At 35.1% G+C, this 7,596-nt stretch overlaps 1 long non-coding RNA gene across 1 annotated transcript; it reads left to right on the top strand.

The window, feature by feature from the left end:
- Nucleotides 1-3,076: 3,076 nt before the first annotated feature.
- LOC127966317 (uncharacterized) lies at nt 3,077-5,762 on the top strand. Its single transcript, XR_008155584.1, has 5 exons — nt 3,077-3,256; nt 4,267-4,382; nt 4,526-4,610; nt 5,114-5,241; nt 5,362-5,762. It is a non-coding gene; the product is annotated as an uncharacterized LOC127966317 (long non-coding RNA).
- The last annotated feature ends 1,834 nt before the right edge of the window (nt 5,763-7,596 follow it).

Raw genomic sequence — 7,596 nt, 5'->3', positions numbered from 1 at the left:
CTATTTAAGAGTCTTAGATCTTTTTAACGAAATATAGTTTGTTATGATTAGATTAGGATTTAATTGTAATATAGTGAAGTAAACGTAGATGGACCACCGAGGGGCTGGGTAACAGTTATAACAGTTAACAGGTTAAAAAGAAACAAAACTCAAAATGACTGCCGCCACATTGACTTCCTAGTAGACTGACGGAACTGCTCTGATAGAAAAAAAAAAAAACAAGTTCCTGCTGAACCTTCAGAGGTTCTAGCTTTTAATCAGACACAAAACAATGGGAACTCAAGTGTAGAAACACATTGCAGTAACATCTCTCTATGTCATTATTAATGTGCAGGTGTTTGCATGTATTGTACCACACCAAACTAAAAGTGTTTAATTAACTTTTACACAACTTTTAAAGAAAAAGAGTGTTGCATACAACAACTTCACACTTCAACTTCCTTCCTTTCTCACAGCAAAAGCACAGGAATAATCTGAAAATCTGAATCCACTTCTGAATTCAGCAAAATACACTTTGACACTTTTTACACACTGCACATTTTGGCACAGATATTAAATTGCATACAGAACCACAAATGACAAAGGGCTACAAAGAGGCACCTCTGTTCCTTGGAAACGGTGAGATGTCACAAGAATCACATTTAGCTAGCTCTGACTGTGGCGGAAACATAAGCATTGAAAAAACTGAACCAAACTTTCCGGTGCTCAGTCAGTTGAGACACTTCCTACTCCCCCTCAGCAGTGTGTGTGAGTTTACCACTTCACTAAAGAAACAAACGTTGATCAGAACGACTGAAGGATGAGGAATGGGAATATCCTCATAACCTTATTTAGATGAAAACAGAAACTACTCTCTAAACAAGTGGTATGTTATCACACCAAAGGCACACTGTTAAAAATGTATTGTATTTTTACAGGAAACTCCTGGCAACTAATTGCCGAGAATTTACAGCAAGAAACATACAAGAAATATACTGTTGATTTAATACAATAAAATTCTGTGTTTATACAGCTGTATTGCTGTGATTACAGTAGCATTAGTACAATAAAATGTTGTATTTTGTATTGTTGTCGTACAATCCTCAACAGTGGTGACAATCTCGAAAAATGAATTACAGCAATGCATGCTGGGAGCCATGAACATGTTTTGTATGCTAGCATGAAATATGTCACCATTGTTGTGTTTAATACGCCAAATGTTGATGTCTGTGAGTGTATAAATAACTTAAAACATGTTTCTAACAAAAAGTTAGCAAAGACAATATTTATTCACTGTTAAACATCAGTGTACAAACCACAACAGGGTTTCAAATTATTTATTTTTATGTTAGTTGGGTCACTTAAACCATTTAAGTGCAGTCAGTTGGTCGTTATTAAAACAGACTTGTTGATTTGCTTTATATATGCAGAAATGTTTTCTGAAAACAACTAGAACTGCTGCAGAAAAAAAAGTATCGCAGCAAAAGTTGAGGGTCTAGAGCACAACTGAAGCAAACCCTGATCTCTATGATCGTGATCTCAAAAATATTTTTTAATTAAGACATCAACATCTTAACCTCTGTGAATTCTCAATAAGAACTTCTGTAGATGAATGGCAGAAATAAAAATCATTCTGGTTAGTATTACAAGTGAAGCTGGTAATGCTGTTTGTGTTAGCATCAAGTTAGCATCTTTAAACATTCGCTCACTAAAAAATAAATAATTTCTAATCAATGACTTTATAACCACAAACAATCTGGATTTTATGTTTCTAAACGGAACATGGCTTGAAGACAGCTGCAATGCAACAGTCCTTAATGAAGCAGCCCCTCCTAACTTCACTTCCGTGAGTGTTTGCAGGACTGTTAGGAGAGGTGGGGGTGTAGCTGCTCTATTTAAAGATGTATATCAATGCAAGCAAGTGTCATTTGGTCAGTACTTGTCTTTTGAATACCTATAGGGATTGTGCTGAAAGGTGCTCCACGCATTCTGTTTATTATTATTTACAGGCCTCCAAAATACTCTCCAGCCTTTGTTGAAGAGGTCACAGAAATGTTATCAATGATTTCCTCAGAGTTTGACTGTTTTGCTATTGCAGTGGATTTTAATATTCACATAGATAATGCAGAAAACAAAACTACAAAAGAAATGATAACGGTTCTTAACACTTTTGACTTGACTCAGCATGTGCATGGACCCACACACAAAGGTGGACACACTCTAGACTTAATCATCAGTAGGGGTCTTAACATTTCATCCATTGTTACTAAGGACATAGCACTATCTGATCACTTCTGTATTTTCTTTTATATTTTGATGTCTGCTACAACTGAATCTAGATCGGTCTCTCTCAGAAGGAGATGCATTAACGAGAACACAAGTGAGGCTATATCTTTAACACCAAGCATTTCTGCAGACTCTGTTGATACTCTCCTTGATTCATTTAACTCAAAAGTGAAGAATGTTATTGATGATATTGCTCCAATAATAGTCAATAAGAAAACAAACAGACGTAAATCAGTTTGGAGAAGATCAACAGCAGTTCAGACTATGAAAAGACAATGCAGCGGCTGTCTTTGAGTTTCATTGCGTTTAAATAAATGAACACAGCTGCTAATTAGTCTGATTAAACTCTATCTGTCACCTGACGTGCCATAGACCTTCAATCCGTTTTATATCATTATTAATTTCAGGATTAATGATGTAAGTTGTATTTGTAGTAAAATCATGGTAATCACGACACTTACAATAGTAATAAATGAAATGTGAAGTTAAAACACAGTAAACAGGACATTAGTAACTGTAGTTTTACTATGGTATATTAATAATCAATACAACAATACAATAATCACCAAACCAGCTATGTTTGTATCACTGTAATGTTAGTGTTTTTATGTGCTTTTATATGACAGATATCACAGTAATCATATGTTCTGTACCATGCTTTTAATACCTTTTAATGTAAATCCCCCCCCCCCAAAAAAATCAAATTAAAAATAAATAATAAAACATGTATTTTTCCATTTTGCAGTTCATTCATATCAGTTTATATTTATATATATATTTATATATATTTATTATATCTAAATATTTTGCTAACAGATCATTATTAACATTCTGTATATAATTCAATTTTATTTACTCTCCCCTTTTTATTATTTTTATTTTTATTTTTAGCTGAAAAGACGTAAAGGCAGTCAGCCCAGTGGTGTTTCTGGAGAGGGATTCCTTCAGAAATGGAGAAGACAGAAAGCTGCGGAGGCAGATATTTGCAGCAGTATGTGATAGTTTGTCCCTTTTATCAAACATTCCTGCTGTTATAATTTGTACAGCATTTGTTGTTTCTTAAACTGTTGCACTGTCCAAATACCCACACTTGCCATCTTTGCACTTGACCACTTGATTACTTATTTGAAGTCTTTCCTGTATTTGGCCTAGTGTTCGAGTGAGCATGATGACCACAAGTGTGTGTCGAACTTTTCATGACCTGATGACTGTGTTTCCCAATCCTGATCCTGGAGAACCCCAGCACTGCACGGTTTTGGCGTCTCTCTTATCTGCCTTGGAGTCTTCACTGATGAGCTGATGAGTTGAATCAGGTGTGTTTGATCAGGGAGACATCTCAAATGTGCAGTGTTTGGGTTCTCCAGGACCAGGATTGGGAGCCACTGCCTTATGGGACACTTATGTGTTTACAGAGATTTTTAATATCTAATTATCAATATTTCACATACTGTACATTGGACAGCTTTCCATGACCTCTTGTGAGATCTCGGCAAAAAGTCTGACGATTTATTCCAAAACATGATGCATGATGGGATACACTAAGCTTTGTATAGCTCTCCGGAGCATTATTGGAGAGGTTTAGTGTGTGTTAAGGACGCTGTGCTTGGGCATTATTAAGACCGGGGACAGTCTCGTTCACACACTGTCACGTACACACACTCTCAAGTGGCCAAGACTGCAAGTGTGGGTATCTGGACAGGGTCAAAGTCTTAAAAATGATCCCTAAACACAGTCGCACATCACAGTCTTAATAATCCAGTTTAACACTTGTATGATATTGTACAAGCCCCAGGACGGTCTCATCTGACACTATCAAAAGAATTCATATGACTATAGCTTGCTATTAATTACTTGTATTCAATAATGGATGCATTTAACATTTAATTATACAGCATCTTTACAGAGGTGTAATGTACAAGTTGCACGTACTTAATAATATTTTCTTCTTTCTGTCTTACAGGATTTTTTGCAGATAATCCTAATGCTGTTCTTCTTTTTCAGGTCTAAAATATCAAGCTCAACAGCTCACTCAAGAGCCAACCCTCACAAACCTTCCTAAAAACTAAAAGAGCTATTACTGAGTCTCAGGGAATCTTGCCATGATCAGCTCTTCCCAGGTACATTTGTTTAGAATATTTTTTTTAATCAACATTTACTAATCAAATGCTCTGGTCTGAATCTTACTTTAAATTAACTTAATTATGTTTAATGAGCAATATTAATTGCACACAGAGTAAGTAGAGATTATCTTGTTTCACAGAAGAGAAGGAAGACCAAGGAAATGATTTGCTCTGGATGAGAAATGAAGATGGCCATCTTGTGCTCAAACAAACAGAAGTCCTCTGGTATGTGTGTGTTGAAGCAATGCTGTGTTATACAACATTTTATGATGATCTCTCACAGAACTGGTCATGTCAGCCTTGATTTCTTTTTTTACTATTACCATTACAGTATGTTAGCAAAGTGTGACTGGACATTTTATGTTTTTAAAAACACACCACCTGTTTTAAGAGTAGACAAGTATCATGAAATTGGTTTAGCTGATATAAACACCAATTGACATTATTTAATTGTTTTGTAAATGTTATGTTATAAATTTTGAATTGATAGTTGATTGGTTTGAAGCCAGGTCTTACACTGCACAGACTAAAACACATTTGTGAGAGAAGTCAGGAACTTTGGAGAAAGATTCTAGAGGAAGAAAACACATTTACTGCAACAACAGATGAATTCTAGAGTCTCTGAGAACTACACATGCTAATGTCTCATGAGCAAGACCTTTGCCTCTGTAACTTTTTCTTAATTCTTGCAGAATGACATATTTATTGCAGTATTTTAATTTGTACAGATGATCTCATCAGCCAAATGAGGGGTTTTGACCAAGTGATGCTCTTGAAAGGAGTGAAAGAAGAGGATGTGGTAAATTCTCTTCAGAGAAAAAGCTTCTCAAAAGGTCTCAAAACAGCTTGAAGAATGGTAAGTGTACAGTACTACAAGGGTCATAGTTGCTCACACTGCTAAAATCACACAGAACATAAGCTGAGCTCTCTGTCCATTAAACAACTTCATCTGGATTGCTTGTTTCACTTTGACCAGGTCTGGGATCTTAGGACTGAGAAATCCTCTGACTGAGATAAGCTACACCACATCAGTGCTGGATATCAACCACAAACTGTTTCCAGACACGAGAGAAGAAGAACACGATGGGGAGATGAAACCAGTTTAGATGTGATGATGGGAATCATTATTTTGTGGAACAGTATCACATGTCTTATATGTATCACATGATCTGTATCACAGTTGACTGAATGGGACTGTGTGACTTTTAAGGACATTTCATCACTCATCTGTGTGAACTGATTTATATATGAGGTTAATGTATTTTTGATGATAATTATTTTCATTGAATCTTATTTGTCTTGATGCTACTTTATCAACTTTATAGTCTATGCTTCAATAAAATGAAAATGGTGAATATTGTGTTCTGAAGATTCTTGGTAAATACATAATTTTACTAGGTAGGCTCATATGTGTTTATTTTAGACTTGGAAAAACAACATATTAATCATTGGGATTATTTTTTATTTAAGACATAAACATTTTCGATCGGATTAATAACATCTGGGACATCAGTACACCAGAAAGTAATTTTTTTATATTTTAGTAACATTTAGCACATTTTTTAGTGAAATAAAGGGAGTTACGAGATTAATTATTCTGCATTACAAGATGGTGCCATGGGCTTTATTGTTACAAACACTTGAGGGATAACTGAGAATGTAGCAGGAATGATCAACGTGGATCTTGTACTGTATTCAAACCAAGAGCACACACATTACTGATGTCCAGCACCTGAGGAGCAAGATACTGGGGTGAGGAGGACATTTTTACACTGATTTTTGCTAAATAGTTATATATATATAAATTAATATTCTTAGCACTGCATGAATTTGTCCTTGTGTAATAGTGAAGTATCACAATGTGTATACATTGTCCTTGATTACTGCTTTACAGGTGGGGAATAGATAAAGGCAAGTTGTTGCAGGTTCATCCATTATATTTCTTGCCATTTACTTCAAAAATCAAAGAAATAATCTATTATTTTCATTATTAAATCATTTCTTCCTAATTTTTCAATGTTTCATCAGATGGCCTCACAATGTCCTGTCAAAAGGTTTAATAGTCATGATGAATAGAATAGAAAACAGAGGACTGTGAAAACTGTCAGATATAAATGTGACTCAGCTCAGTTTGTTGTCCATGATGAGGAGAATACATATATGTAGGTTTTACTGCCCTTCTACCCCCAGGGGCCCAGTAGCACCCCCCGGAAGAGCCCAAAACTGTACAATTCAAATGGCTGTAAATCTGAGTCCTATTAACATATCAAAGAGAAAATGGGCAGGATTATTACTTATGCTATGCTGATAAAATAATGTTGAGCTCAGTTTTCAGAAATAAATGGAAAGCTGACATAAAGGCATTTTAAATATTGCTCACTGTAAAATACCACATTTCAGCCTGCCTCTCAAATATATCATAGAGGTTTGCACAATAAACATATTTAGATATCCAGTTTTCCTTAAAATAAATAATTTATTTCGTTTCGTTAATAAAAAGTTTTAAACTACATTACCCCCAAGCCTCCGTCGTTCTATCTATGGAAAGGCAACACTAGGGGGCTGTTTTTTGTAGTTCATTGAAGTTATGCTTAGGTTAGGATTAGGATCTCGCTAAAGATGTCATTTTTCTCAAGATAGCAACACTTCATTGTTGACTTAATATATTACTAATGTGATGATAGCAGCAAAACATACTTTTTAACATGATGCGCTGTTTAATATGGGTTAAAAGATAGTCCAACCACAGACTGTCCTGAAAATTCATAGCCAATGAGATCAAAGCTGAGCAGTAGCGTCACACTTCCTTATCCATGTATGACCGACGTCTTTCGTTTTTCGGCTGAAGGGATAGATTCGGTTAACAATAGATTAAGCTTGCTACTTATTCGATTCTGTTTTATTAACGTCTTCACCTTCCTCCGTTGTTCAGCTTGACAAACATTGGGCAATATTGATGTGCACATGCCCAGCAGTCGCAGTTGTATCCAACAGACAGATTCCTCTATTATAAATATAAGACACATTTTTAAGATTTGTATTTTTTTTTTGACCAAAGACAAATATATTTACTAATCAAATGACGTGCTTCTAAAATTTACATTGTATATTACATTGTGTTTTAAAGTTAAAATTGTTCACATTTGTGTTTCTGTGATTTACCATTCTCTACCATTTGAACTCTAAGAATAAAAACTGAAATTATAAATGA

Source organism: Carassius gibelio, chromosome B10 (assembly GCF_023724105.1).
Source record: "Carassius gibelio isolate Cgi1373 ecotype wild population from Czech Republic chromosome B10, carGib1.2-hapl.c, whole genome shotgun sequence".
NCBI classification, from domain to species: domain Eukaryota; kingdom Metazoa; phylum Chordata; class Actinopteri; order Cypriniformes; family Cyprinidae; genus Carassius; species Carassius gibelio.
This window is presented reverse-complemented; position numbering and strand designations above follow the sequence as displayed.